We start from the raw sequence: 27,052 nt of genomic DNA, 5'->3' as shown, positions 1-27,052 counted from the left end.
GCCAGTTAAGTGCTGATTTCACCTCCAGAATGCCCATAAAATAGCCAATTTCAGCTTAGGCACTAACTGGGCGTTTTCAGCGGCACATCCAGCCCTGGACAGGCGATTAAAATGGCCAGGTGCCTCTCTTGGCCATTTAAATTGTTTTGACTATCGACCCCCATACTTTTTTTTATGAAGCAAAGCTTAATGTCTATATATAGCATTCGCACCTCCAACGTTCTGAAGCTGACTCCATGGCAGCATGGCAGTGAAGTCATATAGTGTTCATAGGGTTCGTAATCGCACTCCTGATCACTCGAGGGAACTCTGTGGTTTCGCTTCTGTTTCTGCAGTTCCTGTGGTCCCGCCCTTCTGCAAACAGGAAATGAGGGCGGGACCAGAGGAACAGCTGAAACAAGCGGCGTCTGTACTTGCTGCACTTCAGTGTTGCCAGACCAGCAGGAGGTAAAACTTTTTAAACAGCAGCTGCAGAGACAGAGGGAGGGAGGCGCTGGCTGGTGGATATGGGAGGAGGGGGGCGCGGACATCGGAGGACAGGGGGGGCCCAGATAGAGGGGGGTCCTGAGATGAGAGAGGGGGAGGGGTGCTGCAACGACAGGGGGGAGGGGGGTCCTGAGACGACAGGGTTCCTGAGATGAGGGGAGGAGGAGGGATGGGGTAGAGAAGGAGGGGGAACATTAATGGCAGAAGGTCATTACCTTGCTAGTGCCCGTTTCGTTTCAATGAGAAACAGGCTTTTTTTTTTTTACTAGTGTTAAATATAGGTGATGAGGGCAATTTCCAAAAGGCACTTTGCTTGGGGAAGTGGGCTGTCTGAAAACTATACATCCTCTCTGGGGTAAGAGAATCTGCTGCTGGTTCATTGAGTTTGTGTGTCTGTCAGAGCTTATTGTTTTCCTGTGACTACAAATCCTTTTTGCTGGCCCCTCTTCAAATGCCTAGACTTGGCTAACGGTTAGGCCGATCCTGGCTATGCTGTTCTTTATCTTCTGTCATTTTTCATGTCATTTACTGTGTTACAAGACTCCAAATCTACATCCATCCAAAGTAACAATCCAGAAGACTCCTGAATTCTAGCCAGAAAACAACCAAAATATAACCAGGAACACAAGGCAGAGATAGGACTTCCTGCTGAGTGTAGTATGTATCATTTTTGCCTGTACTAAATGGAAGCACACTGTACAGAGAGCTTGAACAACCTTTCATGGAGGATCTGTCCTAACTGTAATAAGAAAAACCACGCAGATTCATAAAACATTAGCCGAAATGCAGCTCCATGTTCTCTCATTTTCCCAAGGCAACAAACAAATTCTGAATACCCTTAAACAGCCTTGTATAAAGGCCAGTGCATGGGGGGGGGGGGGGGGGGGTTGATCAGGGCAGCTATAGGTGGGAAGCTGCCCAGAAATGTCAGCTACACATTTCAAGCTCATCCATGTTAAACGCTGACGTGTGTCAGAGCTACACTGAAGGGTTGTGACGCTCTCTACAGTACGTGGGCAGACCCTTGATGTGAGAATCAGCTGCTCTGAGATGTAACTTCCGAGACAGTCAGATGTTAACTTGTCTACAAGAAAGACTTGTCCAATTCATTGTTACAAGCTCCCCCACTACCGCCCCACCACCACCACCACCACCACCAACCACACACCTCCCAGACATTGCTTTTTTCTTGCCATTCTATGAAAAAGAAACCTTTGAGTGCTTTGAGTGTTTAACCCCTACAACCTTGTGGCTGGGTGAGAGGAGGAACTGACCCTAATCCTCTGGACAGAACAGGAAGACAGATCCAGCTTTGCAAAGTGCTTGAATCCTAGAAAGAAAATCGTGTGTGCAAATATTCACTCCCGATCACATATATTATAGGATGCAGAGTGAAAGCAAAGCATCCCCCCTCCATTGTTGTCACTTCTAGGATCATCACCTCCCCTCCCCCCCCCCAAAGTCTTTCACATTCAAGGGATATGCAGGGGGGAAAAAGAAAGATATCGGTCTGTGCCCTTTTTATGGACTTTTCTTATCTTAGTAGGTTGATTCTCAGCAGTGATACATAAAGGAAACAAATTTGGGAGAAAGGGTTGTGATTTAATATAGATTGTCCCCCATTTAGACTACAAGACTCAGGGCCCAATGCACAAAGATTACTATGCTAGCAACATCCAATTTAGACTGGTTCTAGCCAGTTTAGCAATCACGTTATTCAGTGCGTAATGCACAGAGGGGTTGTACGTCGATCTTACCGTTCACAGTAGCAGCCAACGATAATCCAATGTAAATGTAGTTCGAGCTGATTAGTATTAAAATGAGCATTCCAAGCGATGCACAGCCGTTTCTGAGCGATATACAGAAAGGAGCGCCTACCTTTATCATGCAAAATTGTCCGGGAGGTCTAGAGATGTCGTAGCATGACGGCAACTTCTCGGTGGAGCAGTCTGCTGTCGTATTTTAATAATATTTGCACATGTGTGTTAAATACGCCATGTACGTGTGTCCTGCACATAACAGCACGTTGTGGAGGCACATCCATGGTACCCGCAGCTGGAAAAAAAAGCTACACACGGTTTTCATATATGCACATATAAACAATAAACCCCTCGGGGCATGAAAGTTGTTGTGGAACCCTACAAAGTTGTCATGGAACTAAAGAAAGAGGCTGAGCTGCTTATCTTCCCACCTAAACCAACCTCTCCCCTTCCCCCACTCTCTATTTCTGTCGATAACACGCTCATTCTTCCTGTCTCATCTGCTCGTAACCTTGGGGTCATCTTCGACTCCTCCCTCTCCTTCTCTGCACATATTCAACAGATTGCTAAAACCTGTGGTTTCTTTTCCTCTATAATATCGCCAAAATTCGCCCTCTCCTTTCTGAGCACGCTACCAGAACCCTCATCCACACTCTCCTCACCTCTCGCTTGGACTACTGCAACTTGCTTCTCACCGGTCTTCCACTCAGCCATCTCTCTCCTCTTCAATCTGTTCAAAATGCTGCTGCACGATTAATATTTCGCCAAAGTCGCTATGCCCATATCAACCCTCTTCTGAAGTCACTTCACTGGCTCCCTATCCGTTTCCGTATACAGTTCAAGCTCCTCTTATTGACCTATAAGTGCATTCACTCTGCTGCCCCTCACTACCTCTCCACCCTCATCTCTCCCTACACTCCTTCCCAGGAACTCCGTTCACTAGGCAAATCTCTTCTAATTGCACCCTTCTCCTCCATTGCTGACTCCAGACTCCATTCCTTTTGTCTCGCCGTACCTTATGCCTGGAATAGACTTCCTGAGACATTACGCCAAGCTCCATCTCTGGCCGCCTTCAAATCCGGGCTAAAGGCCTTACCTGTTTGATGCTGCTTTTAATTCCTAACTTGTCACCTGCTCTCCAATAGTAGCAACATTCCATTTAGAATCATTCCTATGTGTCCTATCTGTCTGTCCTACCCTTAACCCTTCTTTGTCCTGTCTGTCTGTCCTGATTTAGATTGTAAGCTCTTTTGAGCAAGGACTGTCTTTTCTTTATGTCAAATTGTGAAGCGCTGGCGTACGACTGGTAGCGCTATAGAAATGATTTATAGTAGTAGTAGTAGTAGAAGCACGTTGTGGAAATGCGTCTACGGAACACGCATTGCAGCTTTTTTTTTCTTGGGCATGCGTATATCATTGACTCTTAGTGAGTGACTGTTCTACACATGAGCTTAGGTGCTTTTCCTACTGAGCTGCTTGCTGAAATTGCCTGCACCTCGTTTGCATGCAATTTCCTTCGAGCGTCACTCGCTATTGTGAAATCGGAAACTTCAACCACGGATCTAAACGCATGCAGTTTTTAACGGTGACTTTTGAGCATCGGCCCCCGCAATTGTTATGAATAGGTTCAGGAAAGGTTTTAGAGTCTATTCATATAAGCAAAATGCTTGAGAAAAGATACAAATCAATTGCTAAAAATTAAACAAAAGCGACATTTTTTTAGCAATATACATCAAGATATCCACTACTAGGGGAGAGACAAGAAAAAGAAAAGTATGAAATGATATCTGGAGAAAATGATCAGTCCTATACCAGGCAATAAGGAGACATTTGTTAAATGCATAATCTATTACGAGGCATTTTTTTCTATACCTATAGGAGAAGAGATATCTATCGGCCTAAGGGGCGTCCTAGTTTCTAGAAAACTTTGCAAATGTGAAGGTTCCATAAACACAAAATTCTGAGACTGGAATTTAACGAAACATTTGCAAGGAAAGTGTATGAAAAATGTAGCTCCTAAGGCTAAGCCTGCTGATGTTTTGCCAAAAAGGCTTTCCGTCTAGCTTGCATTGCCCTAGATAGATCAGGAAATACCATCATGTTACAATCATAAAAGGAAACTGATTTGAAACAAAAATATAAACGTTGTATCTAATTTCTATCTGGTTCTAGTGCAAATGTTACTATCAAGGTAGATTTCACAAACAATACAGATTGATAACTGTCTAGGAAAACTGTCAAGTCCATGGACTCATTTTCTTTATTCTGGTTTATTTATTTATTTGGATTTTTGCTCACACCTTTTTCAGTAGTAGCTCAAGGTGAGTTACATTCAGGTACTCTAGATATTTCTCTGTCCCAGGAGGGCTCACAATCTAAGTTTGTACCGGAGGCAATGGAGGGTTAAGTGACTTGCCCAACATCACAAGGGGCAGCAGTGGGATTTGAACTGGTCACCTCTGGATTGCTGGTGCTCTAGCTCTAACCACTAGTCCACTCCTCCACCCCAAAGAATCTTGTTGGTCGTTGGGGTTCTACATGGAATGTTGCTACACTTTGAAATTCTGCATGGAATCTTGTTATTCTTTAGAATTCTAGAATCTTTATTTATTTAGATTTTGCTCACACCTTTTTCAGTAGTAGCTCAAGGTGAGTTACATTCAGGGACTCTGGATATTTCTCTGTCCCAGGAGGGCTCACAATCTAAGTTTGTACCTGAGGTGATGGAGGGTTAAGTGACTTGCCCAGTGGGATTTGAACTGGCCACCTCTGGTCTGCAAGACTTGTGCTCTAACCACTAGGCCACTCCTCCACTCCCCACTAGGCCACTCCTCCACCTTCACTTTCAGATTCTGATCTTCCCACAGGGACACAAAATGCCCTGGTCAAAGGTGTCAATAGCTCCTTAGAAATCTGAAGAATCTCCTGAAAGTATTTCTTTATCACATTCATGGACGATATTAATGGAGATTTGGGGAAGTTAATAAACCATAGATTTAATCTCCTATTACTAGCCTTTAAGCCCATAACAACGGGCTAGTTTTTTGTTTTCCTATGGCCTCCCCTCCTCCCCCATCCACCAACCCTGCTTTCTCCCCTGCCCTACCCCCAGCGTCTGTTTCCCTCAGTTCCGCCGCTCCTTCCCTCCCTGCTCCCTCCTCCTCCGATTTCCACGCCCATGTCCAAGCCCTCCTCCCTATTGGGCTGTACTGCTGGTGGAGGCGGGGCTTGGACTTCTACCTCTCAGCGTTCCAACTCTACTGCACATTTGCAGGTGAGTCGGTCACTTGCAGTTTATAAGTTTGATAGTTCTCCACTGTTCCAGATTATTATGGACCATATTTTATCCTTAATATGCACAGTCTGACATTTCTCCCACCATTTTTCTCCAGAGGCTCCAATTTGTTTTTACTGTGGGTCTCTAATAATTCCTTATTCTTTTTAGCTAAACTCGAAGTAGATAACTCCATAAACTTGTCCACTTTAAGTGCCACAGAACATTCCAGAGCACCGAATGCTTCCAACAAATCTCCCAAGGTAGCATCTTCTTTCTTCTTTATAGCTCCTTGATTTAAAGCAGCCTGTTTCCCGGCCTTAGATGCAACCCGCTGGGTTACACTCCCTAAAATCTCACAATCACCCCCCCCCCTGCCCCCGGCATCTCTTTGCTCTGTTCCCTCCTGATGCACAAAGTTGGAATCCAGGGGCATCATCGCAGAAACCCCGCCGAAGCAGCCTCGAATGATAGCGACTTGCATATCTGGTCCCGGCTGTGAAGCTAAGCCAGCTCCACCTAGGCCAGGCTGCTGAGGAACCTCATGGTGGTCCAGGCTCAGAGAGATTTCCAAACCGCAAGCTCTCCAGTCACAGAGCTCATTGGACTCACATCTGCACCTAGGGTTGCAGGAACCCCATAGGACATTATGGTTTGCTGGGAAGTGGGGGTTGAAGCACTCTGCGGCGAGTAAGTGTGAACCACACCCTTACACTTTCCCATAATAGAACTGTGCCTTGGCAGATCACTCTGCTTGTCTGCTTCCTGACACCCATCAAATTATCCCAACTGACTCTGTACCATGCCTCTTGGTCCCTCAGCTATATGGTAAGCCATATTGTACAAAATCTTTAGCATCATATCTATGTTAGTTGAATGTTCTAATGCTGCTTATTAGCTGTATCATTAGTATTAAGCTAACAATGTATTATATCTCTGGTATTTGAATGCTAGTGCTGTTAAATGTGTATATTTTTGATACTGTTTCACGGTAGTTCTATTATTAGGTTTCAATTTACTGTTTTTTCAAGTTTACTATTGTTAACAAAATTATAAGTTTTATGTTAAACTGTACCTACTGTACACTGCCTTGGGACGGGTGAATCTCTTCATAAAGGCTGTTAATAAATCTCGATAAATAAATATAAATCTTGTCTTCCCAAACCTCTTGGAGGGTCAGCCTTGATCCATCACCCTGGATGGAGAAATAGAATAGATGTCTGAATAGCACCAGCCATTGAGAACTCAATGTGTAACTCCAACACTGGGTTCAGAGTTAGGATAGGAGTCATGTGTCTCTGGAGACTGTGGTTGATGGAGACAGTTGTAAGACAAGTACCAGTTTCTCAGTGGGCAAATTTATTTATGCATAAACTCTACCGTCATGTCGATCATGGAAATTGCATGGAAGGGAACGAGAAAAGGGTGGAACTGTAATGGAGGTATTGTTGTGACTCAACAAGAGACCTTTTCTGAACTTTTATCAGCTTATTGATCTCTATAATAAAGATGAAAGGGGAGGTAAGGGGAATTCATAACTCAGTGCCCCAATGAATGTGTCTGCAGTGTTGTCTATGAGGTTTTCATTTGCATTAGTAAGCCTATAAAACTTAACTGGGAAGAGATAAGGGTGACCTAAGTTCGTATTAGCCTGTAGAGATGAAAGGAGTGAGGGGATAGCAGTGGGAGACAAAAGGGGCATATTAATGTCCACTAACTATGTGAGGGGGGAAGGGTTAATCCCCTCGCAGGGACATAGGGCTGAGGCACAGCAACTGAGTGCTGAAAAGTGTATAAATGAGGAAGTCAATGTCAATGTTGTTTATATCCTACTCTATCCCCATACGGGTTCACCACAGTTTACAAATAGAGACAAGATGCCCTTGACCTGGATTGGCCACTGTCAGGAACAGGATGCTGGGCTCGATGGTCCTTTGGTCTTTTCCCAGTATGGCATTACTTATGTACTTATGTAAAACTTAAAATATTTTTAAAAAATTAACATGTCAGTTATCAAATAAAAAAGTTTTCCTAACCCTCTCATTTCCCCCTCCACTTATGGCATTCGGGTATCTTGGTTATGGTGTATCACTGGAACAGATCAAAGCGATAGGATATGAAACGAGACTGTATCAAGAGATAGTCTAAAGTGGCAAAAGCGGTAACACAGGGATAGTTCAGAGCAGCACAAGAGGTATCAGGATAGGATGGGGGTTACAAGCAACAGGCAGGAGGGGCACCAGCAGTGATACCAGGCTTTACCCCCAACTCGCAGTTACATACACAACTTAATTACTTATTGACCCTCTGCACCAATTAAGTGGCAGTAATTGGCTTAAATTTGCACTTTCGCACATAACAGCGGTAATCTTCTATTCTGTAAAGTTAGCGCCTATCTAACTATATAAATGAGAGGTGACCGACTCACCCGCAAATGCGCAGTAGAGAGCAGCTGTCATCAACGTTCCGTGCATGCGTTGGACTCACGGAACAGCTGTCAAGGGGAGAGCAACAGCAGACAAGCACCCCTCGCACATAACCGCAGACTCCAGCAAATAGGAATGGGGAGGAGGGCCTGGAACATGGAAGGGGAGGGAAAGATGGGGTGTGCAAATCGGAGCACCAGACTTCATGGACGGAGGGGAGGAGCCCTGGAAGATAACTCGCTGCGGAGCAGGACACTTAAGGGGGCAGCAACACAGCAGACAAGCACACCTCCCACAAAACCGCAGAGTCCAGCATGCCGTGAAAGGTAAGTGCACACGCGACCTCTGCATTCAACATCTACCGGCAGACAAAAACAGAGAACCCACGGCGCTCTTTCCCCCACGTCCAAAGCAAATACAAAAGTTTAAAATAATGTTGATGCTCTATGATGCGGAGGAGGTCAAAATCACGAAGCACGAGCACAGCACAGCACAGCACACAAATCACGCACACAGAATTTTCAAATTCTGTTTACACAAAAAACATAGTATATAAAAGTGTACTGTAGACATCAACTCACAAATGTTGGTTACGCTCTTTCATTACATTTTTGAAAACAAAAAACTCGCCCGTTTTAACGGGCTTAACGGCTAGTATTCTATAGGGCACATGGGGCATAGGCAGGTCCCACAAGTACACGTTATGAATTTATGTGCTAAATGTAACATTAAGATGGGCACATTTACTGCTGCCTTAGGCCAGGTGTGAAAATGCTGATTTACGCTTTATACTGTAATTGCCCCCTCGGTGTACAGATTGGGACTGGAGAGGCCATTGACCGGTGTGGTGGACGGCTTAAAACAGCTGGTAGGTGCCGTTTAGGGTATTGGCTGGGGTTCACAGCGGCCCCTCTCTTTCCCGTGACCTGGTGTGAAGGAAAATAATAAACCTTTTTGGAAATGATATTCACAGGTACCTTTCAACTAAGCAGTGAAGTCACAAAAGGTCACGAGTTTTTGCTTTAAATTGTTCATAAGTAACTAGCTAAACCAAGCGCCTCTACTGCACACCAACCCCAGCTTCTAGCTGTTCTCCAGGAAGGCATTACAGTGGAAAGTTTTAACAAGACCTTCTGACTAACACTTAAATATTCCAGGAGAAAATAAAAGTTTTTCTCATTTGTCTTATGCACATTCAAACATCTTTTCTTCAGCAAACACAACTAGAAATGATACAGTGGAGGGTAAGACTGATTTAGAAGAAACAGGAACAAATCATGGGAATATGGAGCCAACCTGCTGCCATAAACTGCAAGGGAAATGGACGGAACCTCTCGCTTATTCCAGGAAATTGTGATGTCACAGAATCTGGATTGTGACATCACAAAAGGGGGGAGAAAGTCTGTAGCTGCACTATCACAAATCTCAGCAGGCATGAGAAGAGGAGCCTTGCAAAACTGCAGGATGGGGAAGGGGTGGGGGTGGGAGAAAGCAGGGGCGTAGCCAGACCTCGCGGTGGGAGGGAGCCAGAGCCCGAAGTGGGGGGGCACATTTTGGTGTGCCACCCCACCACTGCTCCCCACCGCCTCGCCACTGCAAATACCTTGACTGGTGGGGGTCCCCAACCCCTGCCAGCTAAAGCCTTTGTCCAGTGCTGCCACCACATTACCTGCCCTGCTCTCTCCTCCCCTCACATCCTGCATGCTCCTTTTAGTGAAATTGAGCAGGAATCTGCTGGACGTGAGGGAAAGAGAAAACAGGGCAGGCAACACGGCAGCGCCGGAGACCGGCACTGGATGAAGGCTGCAGCTAGTGGGGGTTGGGGACCCCTGCCAGCAAAACCAGGGACCCAGAAGAAATTTGGGGGCCCAGGCCCCCGTGGCCCCACCTGGTTACGCTACTGGGAGAAAGGGTGAAGGGGCAGAGGAGCTGATGGGTAAGAGGAAAGGGTTTGGGAACAGCAGTGCACAGGACAGCCAGACTGCAGGAGTTTTCTGGCACGAGGTGAGGTTTTCTTTCCCAGCTAAGAGCAAAAATTCGACAGAGACAAATTTCCTGCTCTCCCCAAAAAATCAATAACCCAGCCCAGTTAGGGCAGTAACACTGCCCCAATGCTAGAACTAGGACACCCCTTATAATTAGTCTGTCAGAAATGAAAGGCCGTAGCTCCCACCGGCCATGGTAGGACACAGCAGCCCTTGAAAAGGTAATGGACGGGCCAGTTAATGAGAATATGGGATGGCTGGTGACCGCTTCAGCCAATACTCAGGGCCTCCCTGCGGATCCTTGACATTGAGATAGGGGAACCTTCTCTGTGTAGTGGAATTCAGACTTTCTTACCCCTCCCAGAGGCAGGTAGAGGTGAAGTTATTCAAAAAGAAAAAGAAAAACACGAATTCCATAAAACCTTAGAATAGCACAAAATAAATCGATTGGTCTGAGAAAGTCCTCACCTCTCCATTTATGTGGTTTAAAAATTAGGTAAAAAATAAACCAAGGAGTTATAAAAATATGTATAATTCGTGCCTGGAGTAAGTTGAACTGAATTTTATGAGATCTCACCCCAGGCATGGGGGCTATGCAGAGTGAAAGAAGTCAGTCTTTTCTGCGGAGACTTTGGAGGAGGAGAACAGGATCAGCTCCCAAGCAGCAGATAAAGACAGAGTTTCAAGTGCAGACATCAGCTGCGGGTTCAGAAGTGTCAGAAGCTCTGTATTTTCAGGGTGAAAAAACTGGAGCGGTGTCCAAACACTGAAGTACAGCAGCTATACATTTGTCCCATAGACAAATCATCTTTCAGGGGGGCCGGGGCCTTGTTATGCTGACATAGTAAAAATAACAAAGGCTGGTTGGCAAAGACTCTTGTTAACAAATTGACTGGTCAATAAGGTATAACGGAATCTCTCAATGACACAGTGTTTCCAAATCGTATCCATGTCATTGGAGTGATTTTGCTCCAGCTTTGGTTGGCATGAGCTCTTGTCTTTGAAAAATAAGAATTACCATATACATCAGAGTATTTCAGGCAGAGATCTAGATAGTGAGAAACCGACAATAGTCACACGACTTAATGACAATTCTATTAACATCCCAGGACTTTTTCATTTAAAAAAAATGTCTAGAATGAATTCGTCTTACAGGTCTTGTTACATTTACAACATTATTTTCATGGGAGACCAGTACAACCCATAGGAAATGTTCCCTGGTTTCCAGGCACATGAGGATCTGCAGATTACTGACTGAACATCCCATTGATGATAAGCCAGATTCTAGGTTTTTCCTATCTGAGGCATGCTCAAAGAACCATAGAAAGCAAGACAAGTTATAGTATAGAGCATATGTCTCCCACCTCCTGCTTTCCACCCATTAGTTCTGCATTTTTTTCAGCCCATGAAGGACTAAATTTAGCAAAGGAAGAAGCTCAGAGGAGTCACAAGGATTAAGACCCACAGCTCTGATGTTTCCACCTCTGGCAAGGCATGAAAAACATTGGTGCTACAATGCTGCCCTCTTGTGGCCAGCTAGGGAATAGAGAGGAGAACGTTCTGCCACAGTACCTGTCCCAGCAATACACCTTGGAATGCTTTCATAGCACCTCAAAGTGTTTTTGATAGGGCTCACATACCAGCAAGAAATTAATAAACCAAGAAATATGCCATTGCCTCCAGCAAGGTAACTGAGTAATAATAATGATAATTATAATAATAACTTATAGCATTTATGCTATGCCTTTCATCTGTTGTTATGTCTTAGCAATTCTGAAGAATTTGCATGCAGCCACATCTGGGGTGGATTGCATGGCCATTTTTTTCAGCTGAAGTTTCAGAGGATGGGAGGGAGCACTGTCACTATTCTATTGTTTCTTAAGTAGATTTGGTTCATGCAAAAAAAAAATGTGTTCAGGCAGCTCCAGGTCATCAGGGAGTGGTTATGACAGTCCTGGTTTTTTACCTTCATTGCATTCATGACCTTCTAGCTCTGATTTCCCATATATGCAAAAACTAGTGTTGTCTAGTCACTTTCTTGTTTGGAAACCTTGAAGCCAGAAGGGCTGTGACATTTCTAAGACAACCTCCAGTGACGCCAATTAAACATCCTCTTATCATGACAGGCTGGTCAATGCCTCATTTTCTAATTCCCACTTGCAGAAACACTGTGAGGTGATAGATCAGGAGTAACAAAGAAAAGGTGGAGGGAACAAACAAATCAAGCGATGTGCAATCCAGAAACAGCCTTTATTAATAATGACCCAACATCTGAAGTCTACAAAACTACATAAAACCAACTGATAAATAAATAAATACATGAAAAGCATAAACAGATAAATAAAATATAATTGATCACATAGAAACTATGAATAGGCTTGACTATGGAGATTTGGACTTCTCTCTTCTTGTGAAAGACCAGGAGTTACACTAGTGCCATGGGTACCACGTGTGCAGCTGTTGGGGGAGGGGGAAGAGTGTCACCCTTTCAATTGCTGCCAATGCCCCTACCATGACAGCCCTAAAGCTAGTTGCATCACTCCACTGCCCCAGTCCTGATAACCTGTGTTCTTTTGTCTTGGCTAGAAACTAACCTCAATCCCTAGATCACTGGTTGCTGATGCTGCCTGGGGCCAAACATTGGTTGGGTCATCGCCCATTCCACTGCCCCTACCAGGGAAGAGGGAGAAATAGTAAAACTCTTTGGGATAGAATTCATGGAAGGGGCTGGTCTTATCTTTAATCAAGAAAGGAACTTTGTCTTTACTGCTGTTTTCATCCTTTTGATGATTTTGTCTTGAAGTTGCTTACAGACTCCTGATGCAGGCCTCCGGCAGAAACACAATGTTGTGTTGAGTCTTTTGTGATGTTTAAATAAACCTTGCTTTAATTCAAGACATCGTGTGCTCCAGTCTCTGGAATCCGCGGTCTCAGTTCCCATTTTTCTCCTCTCCTCAGAAAGTTGCTGCCCATCTCTGGCCTGAGCTCCCAATTCTGGAGTTTGCTGGAGTTGCTAATGGTAGTGCAGGACTTCAGGTATAGCACCACCTTGTGGATGGCAAATGAGAAGCACCAGAAGTTGTTATGACTGGGGATGTGTGAGCCCTTGTGCCCCGACTGAGCACGGCAAGGATGGAGTGCCACCGCACTCGGTCAGGCAGCCAGACAACCCCTAGCTTCACCTGCACTTAGCCACTGTTCCCCAGGAGTTGAGCCCTTGGGTTCAAACGGCCGGCAGGGCTTCCAGAACCAGTGGGGATACACGACCACTGACCAGAAAGGTGGGCAAACAAACACAGTCCAGGAGCCCGTAAACAGCAGAGCAAAGAATAGTCAAAGAACAGTCCAAGGTCAAGGCAGGCAGCAACACAACGCGTAGTCCAGGAACAAACCAAGGTCAGGAACACAGGAACCGAAGACAAGGAGCACCGGCATGGATTTCAAACACAATTGAGGCCAAAGCAACGAAGGACTGGAGGCAGGGCTTTAAATAGTGTAGGAATCAATCTCAAACATGTGCAGCTGATCCAAGATGGCTGCCCCCATCAGCAGAGATGCCCTACATCAAAATATGGGCTTCCTTCCTGAAGCTAACCAACTCCAAGATGGCTGCCACAAACTCCAAGATGGCCGACCTATCCTGGAGAAACCACATTCAAGATGGCCGGCTATCTTCGCCAGACCACAACTCGCCAGCGAATTGGCTGCGCAGGCCTGGAGCCAGGTGAGGAACGTAACAGAAGTAAATCAGGAGAAATCTGTGTAGCTCACTCAGCTACAGAAAGTCACTGATAATGGCTAGGAAGTATGTCAGAGAATGGAGGGCGACGTGGGCACCACTTCTAGATGTACCCTGTTAAGAAGCAGATAAAAAGGGGTCAGAAGAGAGCCTGTGCTTATTATCTTCCTGAGAAGAGCTAGTTAGTAAAGAGAAAGAGAACGAGCCCTGGAGAGGAGATATGAAGCACATACTAGTCAAGAAAGATTAATTAGAATATGGATTCTCAGCCCAGTCCTCAGGTCACAGCCAGCCAAGTCTGGTTTCAGAATATCTTCAATAAACATGCATGAGATGGATCTGCTTCGAAAGGGAACAGCGCCAATCTATCTCATGCTTATTCGTTGTGGATTTTCTGAATGGTCTAACGTTTGGCAATTAAAATTCAATGCGAAGAAATGCAAAGTGATGCACTTAGGGAGTAGAAATCCAAGGCAGACGTATGTGTTAGGCGGAGAGAGTCTGATAGGCACGGACGGGGAGAGGGATCTTGGGGTGATAGTATATGAGGACTTGAAGGCGACGAAACAGTGCGACAAGGCGGTGGCAGTAGCTAGAAGATTGCTAGGCTGTATAGAGAGAGGAGTGATCAGCAGAAGAAAGGAGGTTTTAATGCCCCTGTATAAGACGTTGGTGAGGCCCCACCTGGAGTATTGTGTTCAGTTTTGGAGGCCGTATCTTGCGAAGGATGTTAAAAAAATGGAAGCGGTGCAAAGGAAAGCTACGAGGATGGTATGGGATTTACGTTCCAAGACTTATGAAGAGAGGCTTGCTGACCTGAACATGTATACCCTGGAGGAAAGGAGGAACAGGGGTGATATGATACAGACGTTCAAATATTTGAAAGGTATTAATCCGCAAACGAATCTTTTCCGGAGATGGGAAGGCGGTAGAACGAGAGGACATGAAATGAGATTGAAGGGGGGCAGACTCAGGAAAGATGTCAGGAAGTATTTTTTCACGGAGAGGGTGGTGGACGCTTGGAATGCCCTCCCGCGGGAGGTGGTGGAGATGAAAACGGTAACGGAGTTCAAACATGCGTGGGATATGCATAGAGGAATCCTGTGCAGAAGGAATGGATCCTCAGAAGCTTAGCTGAAATTGGGTGGTGGAGCAGTTGGGGGGAAGAGGGGGGTGGTTGGGAGGCGAGGATAGGGGAGGGCAGACTTATACGGTCTGTACCAGAGCCGGTGATGGGAGGCAGGACTGGTGGTTGGGAGGCGGGTAATACTGCTGGGCAGACTTATATGGTCTGTGCCCTGAAAAGGACAGGTACAAATTCAAGGTAATGTATACACATATGAGTTTGTCTTGGGCAGACTGGATGGACCATGCAGGTCTTTTTCTGCCGTCATCTACTATGTTACTATGAACCCCCTGACTGACCTGAGGACTGAGTTGAAAACCACTGGATTAGAAAATTAAGGCTTCCACCTCCTGAATAACACACTAGGAAGGTTCTGAGATACACAGCAAAGCGGCTTATAATATAATTAAAAAAAAAAAGAAATATATATATATATATACTAGTAAAAGAGGCCCGTTTCTGAGCAAATGAAACGGGCGCTAGCAAGGTTTTCGTCTGCAACACCCCCCCCCCCCCCCCCGCCAACCCCTTTGTTGTTGTGGCATTGTTCCGCCCTGAACGTCATGACGTTTGACGCGAGGGCGGGGCCCGTAGCGATTTCCCACCCACCCCCCGCCTCCCTGCCTCCCTCCCTGCCAACCCCTTCGTTGTTCTGCCATTGCTCCGCCCTCGAGGGTGGGGCCCGGAGCGATTTTGGTGGCTTCACCACCACGAACCTTCGAACCTTTTTGAGGGAAATCAGGGCTTGGCTTCACTGACGTCACTGTCTTCAGAACGTTGAGGGTGAGTTTTATATAAATAGATATATACAAACAGAAACAAAAAAAGTGCTTATAGGTGACATGGTAGGAAAGATTATAGATCTAGACACATTAACACAGATGAAAGTCAAATTAAAAAAAGAGAAGAGAGGGGAGTAAAAGAACAGTAGACAGACGACCTAACGCAAGGAAAGAAGCACCCAAACGCTGGTTCTCCCTTCCCTGGGTTCTAGATTCACCTTTACTATCTCAGCATCCTGAACAGATCCATCCATTCTACTATAGCGGAAAGCACCGTATCTTGTCTGGGTGTTGGCAGAGCCAGCCAGTCTCTCTGAGGGAATGGCAGTGCCCTCTCTTCACTGACCCTGCTCCCAGAGGTAAGGGGTCTTCATTCTGTGTGTGAGGAAGGGAAAGCGGGGATTTCCTCTTCCAGTTTGCACAGTCTCCTTCTGTGGCACCTATTGACTTAGCAGTAAGTTCTCACGCGTTAACCGAGCAGGTAATCGTCAGCCTGCGTACACTGCCAATTACTGCCTGGTAGCTTAGAACCCCTGGCAGCTCCCTTATAATGTGGAATCCAAGCCAACCGCCCTGCTCACCCTACCCAAAACGTGGTCCTGGTTGTTGGTGTTCCATAAGAGCTAGACTACTTATGTTTGAATTTACATTTATTACTCATTTGCTTGCCCTGGTATGTCGGCTTCAGGCAAAAAGGAGAGAGAGAGAGTATTTGGGGGGAGGAGGGAGAGAAGGACCCATCAGAGCCCTCCCTGTGCCTTATTCTCCGGTCAGCATTAGGAAGAGCCAGTGTGCAGCACTTCGTACCTGCTGCCTTCTCCTCTGCCAGTTTCCTCTGGGATTAGAACCATATGGAGCCAATTTATAGGAGTTTTAAAAATGTATTGTATCAAAATGAGGAGCCCAATGTACTCCTTTGCCTTGGTCCCATCAAGGGGTTAATTCTCTCCTGGTAGTGGGTGGAGCAGGGTGGGAACCATTTAGATGGAAACAGGTGGTACAAGTTGGAACAACTACAGAACAAATTCATTCTCCAGATTTGGGAGGGATGTACTCAGAATTGGGATAAATGTCTTCACCTCTCCTTTAGCTCTCTGCATTTACATAGTTTACTGTTTGTCCCACAGTCTCCGTCTAGCTAAGACTGACTTGGAAATACAGAGACTAAGAATTATACATTTATGATAGTGACTGCCTCAGGGAGAAGGCTTCAGACTGACTATACAATTAAATATATATTTTTTAAACAATCTCATGAAGAAACCTTCTTAGGCTATAAAATAAATCTGAATACATATTTAGTAGAGAAAGTTTGAGGAAAGTATTTAGAAGGTACCTGCCAAGAGCTAAATTAATCTGGATTGGAAAATTGTAATTAATTCATAAGAACAGAAGAATAGCCATACTGGGTCAGACCAGTGGTCCATCTTGCCAAGTATCCTGCTTCTAACCAGGGGCGTAGCCAGACTTCGGCGGGGGGAGGTCCAGAGCCCGAGGTGAGGGGGCACATTTTAGCCCCCCCCACCATTGCTGAACCCTCCCCCCCCCCACCAACTTTGACTCCCCCTGCCAATGACCCTCTCGACCCCCCTCCCACCGCCAACCCGCCATCGCCTACCTTTGCTAGTGGGGGACCCCAGCCCCCGCCAGCCGAGCTGAGGTCCTCTTCTTTCCAATCCTGCGCAAGGCTTCACTCTAGTCTGACGTCCTGCACATTGCACGTGCAGGACGTCAGACTCACAACAAAGCCTTGCAATCTGCAGGGCTTCGTTCTGTTTCTGTGAGTCTGACACCTATATATTCCTATGGGTGTCTCTAGCATTAGCAAATGCCTTGCAAAGGATTGGGAAGAAGAGGACCTCAGCTCGGCTGGCGGGGATTGGGGTCCCCCGCCAGCAAAGGTAGGCAACAGCGGGTTGGCGGGGGGGGGGGGGTTGAGATGGTCATCGGCAGGGGGGTCCAGGGGCAAATCTACGGGGGCCCAGGCCCCCGTGGCCCCATACTGGCTACGCCACTGCTTCTAACAGTGGCCAATCCAGGTGACAGGTACCTGGCAGAAACCTAATTCATAGCAACATTTCATGCTACCAATCCCAGGGCAAGTAGTGGCTTCCCCATGTCCGTGTCAATAACTCGAGGGCTATCCTGAAAGCCTGATTGACTGATAGTCCCCCAGGACAGGTTTGAGAACCTCTGCTCTAGGGATGTCTTTTACAAAGGCGTGCTAGCGGCTTTAGAAATATATGAGCAAGTCTAACGTTGAGCACATGCTTATTTTTAGCGTGTGCTAAAAACGCTAGTGCGCCTTTTGTAAAATGGCCTCTAGGTGATTCTGTGGATTATATGCCTGTAGTAAATCTGCTCTAACTTCTGGAAGGAGTTTCTCTCATGTTCAGTTGCTGGTAGCAGATTGAACTTTTGCCTTGGGGTTAAAATGCCTCTTCTACTCCCTTTCCAACTGGCATTCCAAAGCATAGTGTCAGTCAGTGATTCCCAAACCAGCCAGTCAGGTTTTCAGGATATCCACAATGAATATGTGTGAGATAGATTTGCATATCAAGAAGGCGGTCTATATAAATCATGCATATTCATAGTGGATAGCCTGAAAACCCGACTGGCTGGCGTTTGGGAATCACTGTTGTATGTATTTCAAATGGAATATTTAACATGTTGGACAAAAGGTCTCCTTTCTCGGGAATACAGAAATTAATACCACCGTTGATTAGTAGACCTGATTTGAGGTTACGGGACCTGTTTACTAAACTGCGCTATAGGTGTGCTAGCGTTATTAGCATGAGCTAATGCTAGAGACACCTATATATTCCTATGGGTGTCTCTAGCATTAGCAAATGCTAATTTTTAGCGTGTGTTGGGCATCTGTAATATATATTAAATCAAAACTGTATTGTTTGTCTGTGTAGATTATATTATGTATTTAATCTTGTATTTGTGGTGCTCTCCTGTATACTAAATCATGAGTTATACTGTTTTTCATCTTATGTAGCTAGTTTGTGGGTTTGCTGTGCTTTCCTGTAATGACTGGAGTTCTAATGTTTGTCCAACCTGTACATATCGTATTGCTTCTTTTATTTTATAAATTGTAAACCGTTCTGTCTTGCAGTAGCAATAAGATACGGTATATAAATTGACGTAAATAAAATAAAATAAATAAAATCTTAACATTTTATCTTATATACTGATGTTGACATCCAGATATCTGTTGTTTTATAACCTGCTTAAAATCTTGCGTGTAATCATAATTATCTTTGATTTGGAAAACTGCGTTTTGAAAGTGCCAAACCACTCAGAGAAAAACTGCATTGGCTACCAATCAAAGAACTTTCAAAATCTGCACCACCGTTCATAAAATACTCTACGGCGAAGCACCGGGATACATGACAGACCTCATCGACCTGCCAACCAGAAACACTACAAAATCCACACAATCATACCTAAACCTCCACTACCCAAGTAACAAGGGACTCAAGTACAAATCCACCTATGCATCCAGCTTTTCCTACCTAAGACCACAAATATGGAACGCATTGCCAAAAGTAGTAAAAACTACGCTCGACCATCTAAACTTCAGGAAAGCACTAAAGACGGAACTGTTCAGAAGAGAATTACCCCAGCAACCCAAAATACAAAACCTGGACATTTGCAACACAATGTAACCAAAGACCGCAATTGAACTCTACTTGTACCTCATTCCATCACATTATCACTTTGTATTCATTCATACCATGTATTTGTTCTGATCAGAATTGGCTAACGCCACAAACGGTAATATATAAGCCACATTGAGCCTGCAAAAAGGTGGGAAAATGTGGGATACAAAAGCAACAAATAAATAAAATGTGAATGAATTTTTTTTTTTTTAGAAAAGCATGTGATGAGCACCAAGAATCCCCAGTTATTCAGAAGTAAAAGGAAAAGTGGAGCACATCAGACTAGGAAGGAAGGTGGGATAACTAGATTTTATGGTTCTTGTCTGTCTTCGTGTTTTTATGTTACTGTGTGATTACTGCACAGTTCATGTTGCTAAAAACTAAGATATCATTCACTTGACTCCTCTCTTGCCTTCAAATGACCCACTTTGGTTAATAACCCTGATCCAGAGGAAGCAAATGAAATAATCTCGTATGATTGAAGCTAATTTGTTCCATGCATGAAAAATCATCCTTTTCACTGTAGGAAGCTATTGGAGCAAATCACAGAAGCTGGCTCCACCCACCTGGTTGCCCCTCTGGTCATGGCAGCAGACAGCCATCCATGTGAGATCATCAGGCCTAAGGACAGCGAAGCAGCTTTCACACTGACTGATGGGATCACAATACAATGGCTAATTTAGACATGCTGAAGCTGAAGTGGTTTCAATCTGCAGTATTTCAGGTAGGTATCAAAAAGATTAAAGTGCACTGAAGACACAAGCCTCAGTTACACTCCGGTCACCCATTCCAATAAACTGGCATTTCATCTCTTCGCACCTTCCATGAATTGTGCTAATGGGACAGGGCTCTACCTGTTGGACTGGATGCTTGTCATTTAACAGCCTCAGCACCTGGGGGGCCATTCTGCAAGGGTGCTAACCCTTTCCATTGTCCATTTCCATCAGGTTCCTCTCTAATTTAATGGAGAAGGTCTCTGGGGGTTAAATGTGCTGAATCATTAAAGCCCCAGAAAGAAAAATGGTTAACCTGTCTCTCTTCTCACTTCCTGAATCCTCAGCACTTTTCTCCGCAACTCCATTGCATGTGGCAGGTCCTTTACTTCACTGAGCAAATTTTTTTTCTTTTTCTTTGCCCTGGGTCCATCAGAGGCTGGTATGTTAAATTTCAATTTCCCCTTTTGATTTCAGATCATTTATAAAAGAAGGAAGCTGGGGATGGCAACGACCCTTTGACACACTGTTAACTTCATCAAGACTCTTGCGTGTAGGCAAGATGGATGGATTGTCCCCAAGCTCTGTCACCGGCAGATTAATGTTATCGGCTAAATAGTCCTGTGATGGCCACAAGGCCAAACCAGCCCCAGTTAAGGGCACATCAGGGTATAGTCTCCATCCACGAGAGCCTTTCTTGGCAGCTTCCTCTTGCACAGTGTTATTATCAGGCTTTGAACAACGTAGCCTGTCACTTGCTGTGGTTGTAACTTGGTGGAGACCAACTGTTCATATTTCATGCTTTATTCACCAACATACTAACAAGGTTTGTGAGGCTGATATGTCCAACTTTGTTCAGTGCTTCAATGTTAACAAAAATAAATTAATGTTACCGACTGGTTGATATTCAAAGTGATTTAACAGGCCAGAAATGGCTCCTGGCCAGCTAAACGTCTTGTTTAGAAGTAACCGGTTAGTGGCACTGAGAAATCGCCGGTTAGAGCTTATCTTAAAACCAGTGATTTTGGAGGTGTTCTGGGGACGGACTCAGTGCTTGGCCGGTTAAGTGCCGATATTCAGTCAGTCCTATCTTTATGCAGTGCCTGATAGCGGGTTAAGTGCCGGATACTGAATTTGAGTGGCTCCGTAAACCCAGAAATTCAGCGCTGAAGCCCAGACACGGCGCAGCATTGAATTTCTGGGTATAACACCTGCGATCAGCAAAACACTGGAGCATCACCGGCTGAATATTAATCCCTATGTTACTCACTTTCCAAATAATTATGGGGCCCCTTTACTAAGACTCGTAGGTGCCTATGCGCGTACAACGTGTGTCAAATTAGAACTACTTCCCGGCTACCGCGTGCCTCTGGCAGTAATTCTAATTTCTATATGCGTCCAAAATATGTGGCAGAAAGTAATTTCTATTTTCTACCGTGTGGTGCTAATTGGCAGTGTATTGCACGCTGACGATTACTGCTCGGTTAACGCGTGAGAACTTACTGCTAAGTCAATAGGTGGCGGTAAAGTCTCAGGCCCAAAATGGACGTGAGCTGATTTTTATTTTGCCGCATGTCCATTTTTGGCCAAAAAAGGCCTTTTTTTGCAGGTGCACTGATCAATGGACCTGCGCGCGTCCGATACGCGCATCTACACCAGCGCAGGCCATTTTTCAGTGCTCCTTAGTAAAATGGCCCCTATTTTATTATCACAAAACAATGCTCTATTTTTATAGGATGGGTGATTGAACCTGTAAGGTAGGGTTGTGTCATTTACCCCCAAATGACACAAGTGATGAAACGTTTCAGAAGCCTCAGGGCTTAATTATTTCAAGCACTAGAAAAGGTTAGAAGCATCTTAATGGTTCAAGCAGCAGGTTGAGAACTAGGAAAAGCCGGTTCTAATTGCACTGTTGCTCTTTGTGGTCTTGGACAAAGTTGCTTATCCCTCCATTGGCTCAAAGTACAAACTTAGCGGTCGATATTCAAACGGGTTGAACATGGCAGGTTAAACCCCGCTGAACTAGATAGCTGCCGATATTCTGTGGAACCACTAACTCACCGGCCATCCCCTAACTGGCTTTTAGGGGTGGGTGAGGGGCCAACTTAGCTGATTCGCAGCAATATTCCGTCCACTAACCAGCTAAGTAAGCACAAAATGTTAGGGCAGCACAACAGCCAAGTTAACCGGCCACAGGTCTGAATATCAGCCAGTGCCCGGTTAACTTCCAGGTCAGTGCACAGTGCCAGCAGTTGTTCATACCCTGGCATTAAACATCCAGGGTAAGGTCAGCCAGTGGCAGGAAGCAGCTTGGAAGTCAGCTACTACTGTGGCACTCTGAATATCGGGCCCTTAGATTTTAAGCACTCTGGAGACAGGAAAATACCTTGTGTACCTGAATGTAGCACACCTTGAACTACAACTGAAAAGGTGTGAGCTAAATGCAAAAATCCCTTTCCTGATCAGTCTTTCTATGCCTCCTGTCTCCCTGTGCAGCTCTTCCTAGGTTTAATTTGTGACTTACAGTCATAATTTACCCCTAGATTACACCTTGGTTACTTAAATCCAAAGGTTACCCTCTGTTACACCCCAGCCACCAGCTTTGGATTTGACTCTTTTTAGCTGCTGGCATAATTCTAGGGGAATCCTCACTCCCTGGTAGTCAGCACTCTGCGAATTTGTCAGCCTATCAAACTCACCCCAAAGTCCAGGCCTTCTTGTTTCATGTGTGCCAGTTGATTTGATTAAGCACTTAGCCAGAGGATCATGTGATGGATAAAATGGGTATCAGATAGGAAGGAGAGAAATAGCGAGTTCACGATATTTAGGAGAAATGAGAGGGCTATAAGAGTCAAGACCCTCCGTTGGATAATTGTAGTTGAGGAACAGAAAGCCAACAGTGAGGAGTAATAGGGATGTTCAAGGTTAGAGGAGGGGAGCTAGGGGGGGTGGGGGGTGGGAAGGGAAATGAGGAGGATAAATGTCAGGAAGGAGAGAATTCACTTTTATTAGTATTGATGGTAGGAACCAAATTGTGTGTTTATGTTAATGTATATTTCCTAGACAATGCAATTTTAAGTATACTAAATGGTGTAGTAATGGTAAATTGTTATGTTTATTAATAACGTTCCTGGAAAAAGGATTGATGGGGGTGGGAGAGGTTGGGGGGGGGGGGGTGACAAAACGGTGGGGTTTTAAGCCTGTAACTTGTATTAATTCATGAAGTGTATTTCTCCTATTGGCCAGCAGGTGGTTTTTCCTTATTTTAAAGCAGTTACAGAGAAATTACTGCTTTTTCTTTAGTCTAACACACATAGGAAGTAAGATGCAGCATACTTTTGAAATCTTGCTGTTCTGGGCTCTGATTGGCCCAGGAGCTCAATTCATCTAAGATGTACTGGCTTTTTTCACCAGTCATAGCCAGGGAGAAGAGAGAGAAAGATCTCTTTGCTGAGGCCCTGTGAGCAGTTATATTTGATAACCTGCGAGCAGCTATATGTCCTGAGCTCCCCAGAAACTATTCAGATAGTAAACAAATATTTAGATAGTTTCATAAATAATCCATATTTCAGTTACCTGTTATTGTTTTGCTGATTGCACCTTTTCTGTTCATTGTTCTAATTTTTCATGACAATAAACATTTTCAGTTTATTGCCTCTGCTTGTCTGGACTAAGAATGCTGGTGGTTTATGTGTTGGGTCTGTGAGTGCTTTCTACGAACTGTGGGACCACCGGAAGTGTGGACCTAGTAACCTAAAAATCACTGGGGATAACTTGAGAGCAGGAGACTCGCCCAGAGGCGGTTAGGACCCAGTCAGTGGGAGGAGGGTGCTAGTGTAGAGCACAAGCGGCAGGTGCAGGCGGACCTTACCTATGCTGGGGAATGGGGATAAAGCCTCTCTGAGTGGCTGCGGGGTAACCCAGGTGGGTGGCTAGGCGTTTCGTGACACCTAGTTTTAAACTTATATCCCAAAGTACTGTTGGATTTGTAGTCGCTGCTGCAAGTTCCATGATGCAATGGCGTGAGATCATCAGGAATCCAGAGTTGGCCTCAAATCTCCCTCCTAGATCTCAGTAACCTGGAATCTCTGAAACTAGATGGGGAAAATAACAGGAACACTTTTATCTGTTTGTGTCTGGCAGAACAGAATGAATGATTTCTCACAATTCCCAAATGTTTGGTGAAAAATGGACCCAATTGGTCACAGACAGAGCCAATAGCTTTTCTAATGATATATTTAGAAAGCGAGGAGACTAAATTATGGTGTCATGGAAGGTTCTTTTTTAAATGTTCATTGACCCCCGAGGGGTTATCTCTGACCTCTTTGACCTTCCTGAGCTGCCAAAGTGATTGAAGATATAGGAGAAGAAGCAGCTTTCACCCCAGTACACCCCACTCAAATACACTTCCTCTCTTGGCATGTCCATTCCGATACTATTTTTCACATTCTGAAAATACTGATGATCTAGCCTAGATCCATCTAGCTTTCTAAATAGCCTGTCTCTTTGATAAATAACATAAATTAAATTAGACAAGACAAATAGTCATTTTTTTCCTCGGTTTGAGGGGGAAAACAAAACCTAGCAAATGAAAAAAAAAAAAAAAAGGAATTCTAATTCAGGTGACTGTCCCTAAAGGCCCGAAGGATTTGCACTCTGAAGGAAGTGGGAACTATGGTGATCACACACAGGTTCACAGTTTTAACAAGGGTTAAAGATCTTTTCCACAGCAAGTTTTGCTTCAATTCCTGACTTTTCCCATGTTAGTTCGATGCACTATTACAGACACGCCAAGTCACGTGCGTTCAGCGGGTGACACACGAATTCAGGCCCCTTCTCCAGCTCACATGCTTAAGGGGCCAGATCTCACCCACTGACTCCCTCCCTGCTCCCTGGCGATCTACCATCAGCTTATACCTCCCTCTATCTCCTTCTTCCCTCCCCCAGGTCTCCAGCGTTGCCTTCCTACCTAACCTCCGTTCGATACATAAATATACAATCTATATTGTATAAAGATATAGACATATAGTATAGATTGCTATCTAGATATACAATATAGATTGATATCTAATATACAGTATAGATATGGATTGATATAAAGATATACAGTATAGATCGATAAACAGTATAGATTGATATCCACTAGACAGATGTAGATATAGATTGATAGATATAGATATACAATAAAGATTGATACATAATAAACACATCTCTTCAACAGAGCCTACAAAAGTCACCCTCAATGAAACAAATCATTCCTTAAACCACCCAAGTACACCAAAAACACCTCTCACATAACCTTACCTAACACCTTCTACCTAAATTCCTCTTTCACCTCAGCTTATGATCGACTGTTTTCTTAAATCATGTAATAACGTTCTCATTTCCATACTCTGTAAGCCACATTGCAAAAAGGTGGGAAAATGTGGGGTACAAATACAATAAATAAATCAGTATAGATACAATATAGACAGATCAATATTTATTTATTTGATACTTGTATCCCACATTATCTGAATACAATTATTCAGCTCTATATGGCTTACAGAAGTAATAACCCAAAACATCCAGGGAATCGTTGTGCTGACACGCCCACATTTTTTGAAAATAATGAGGGAGGGAAAACGCCTCCTATAACTGTGGCAAACAACTACACGGTGAACTGGACCGCGGAATCAGCAAATCCACATACACACAGTTGAAAAAGTTACTCGTCGGTCGAAAAACCTCCATTGCAATGTTGCTAAATTGTGCAATCGAAAATTGAAATACAGTATGCAAACAAATTCAAGCAAAGCGCTGTCGCATTAAAATCGATCTTCAACACATTAGTGTCATACAAATACAGTCACAAAATGTGAGCACTTATCTTCATGGTGCTGAGTCCCAATCCACGGGTGCTCAGCCTTGGCAGGAAAACAAACAACAGTGTGGTTCCGACGGACCCGTTTCGCTCCAGCTTCTTCTGGAGAACCTCACTGTGCCCCAAACTGGCGGGTAGTTTCTCCACTACGAGACAGCATAAGTAATAAACAGTACAAGTAAATGTATAATACATGTTATGACAAATCTCTCTTGTCATCCCCCTTCTCCTCCACTGCTAATTCCAGGCTTCGTTCCTTTTCCCTTGCGGCACCTTATGCTTGGAATGGACTTCCTGAGCCTGTACGCCTAGCTCCATCTCTACCTGTTTTCAAATCTATGCTGAAAACCCACCTTTTCACCACTGCTTTTGGCTCCTAACCACTACTCAATTCCCCTATCCTTGTTCTGTCTCACCCAGTACTTTCCTTGCCCTTAATTGTCTTGTCTGTCTATATTTTTAGATTGTAAGCTCTATCGAGCAGGGACTGTCTCTCTGTATCAGGTGTTCAGCGCTGCGTGCGTCTGGTAGCGCTATACAAATGTTAATAATAATAGATAGGTTCCAAACATGCAGTTCTGCTTAGAAGCCGAGCAGTTTCCCCATTGCCTGTCAGAAAGTCAGTACTGTAATATGAAATTCTGCTTCACCTTGATTTACCTCCCGTTTTATTTATTTATAATTTTAAAACTCTGGTTGTATAAGAGGAATAAGGAAGTTTGGTCTCTCTCTAGCAGGGAGGAACTGATGTATCGGCTGGTGGTCAAGATTCTCTGTGCATCCATGAAGCAGTGGAAGTGAAGGAGGCAGCTGCAGTCAACATAAGATGGACGGTGAGAGGCCTGCTCTGTCCTGCTTTGATTTATGAATTCAGAGTTTCCTGCCGCGTCAGATAATCTACAAGATCTGTAGATTATCTGATGCTCAATAACTATTAGCTACTACTGTCTAAGAACCTTTGCTTAATTTTTTAATGTTATTTTAAGATGTCCCGGATCTGCTTTGACGAAAGAAGGATTGGAAGGTGTTGCATATGTTTTAATGACCAATTAAAAAAGAAGTAAAAAGTTGGGGACTGCTAAAGCTAGGAATTCAAATTTGGGTGAAACACTGGCCCTAGGGCTGTTTTGGGTTGGGGGGGGGGGAGTAATCTTCTGTTTCACCCTTTTTTGCTACATTAGCTGCACATTAGCATCTAATGCAGCTTACTAAAAGTACCTCCCAGAACTC

The 27,052-nt window shown here is 44.6% G+C and overlaps 1 long non-coding RNA gene across 1 annotated transcript; it reads left to right on the top strand.

The window, feature by feature from the left end:
• The first annotated feature begins 415 nt into the window (after window positions 1-415).
• LOC115479563 lies at window positions 416-19,839 on the top strand. Its single transcript, XR_003943715.1, has 3 exons — window positions 416-447; window positions 19,460-19,540; window positions 19,773-19,839. It is a non-coding gene; the product is annotated as an uncharacterized LOC115479563 (long non-coding RNA).
• The last annotated feature ends 7,213 nt before the right edge of the window (window positions 19,840-27,052 follow it).

The sequence above is a fragment of the Microcaecilia unicolor genome, chromosome 11, assembly GCF_901765095.1.
Source record: "Microcaecilia unicolor chromosome 11, aMicUni1.1, whole genome shotgun sequence".
Lineage (NCBI taxonomy): Eukaryota > Metazoa > Chordata > Amphibia > Gymnophiona > Siphonopidae > Microcaecilia > Microcaecilia unicolor.
Note: the sequence above shows the minus strand (reverse complement) of the source record. Positions and strands in the feature narration are given on the sequence as shown.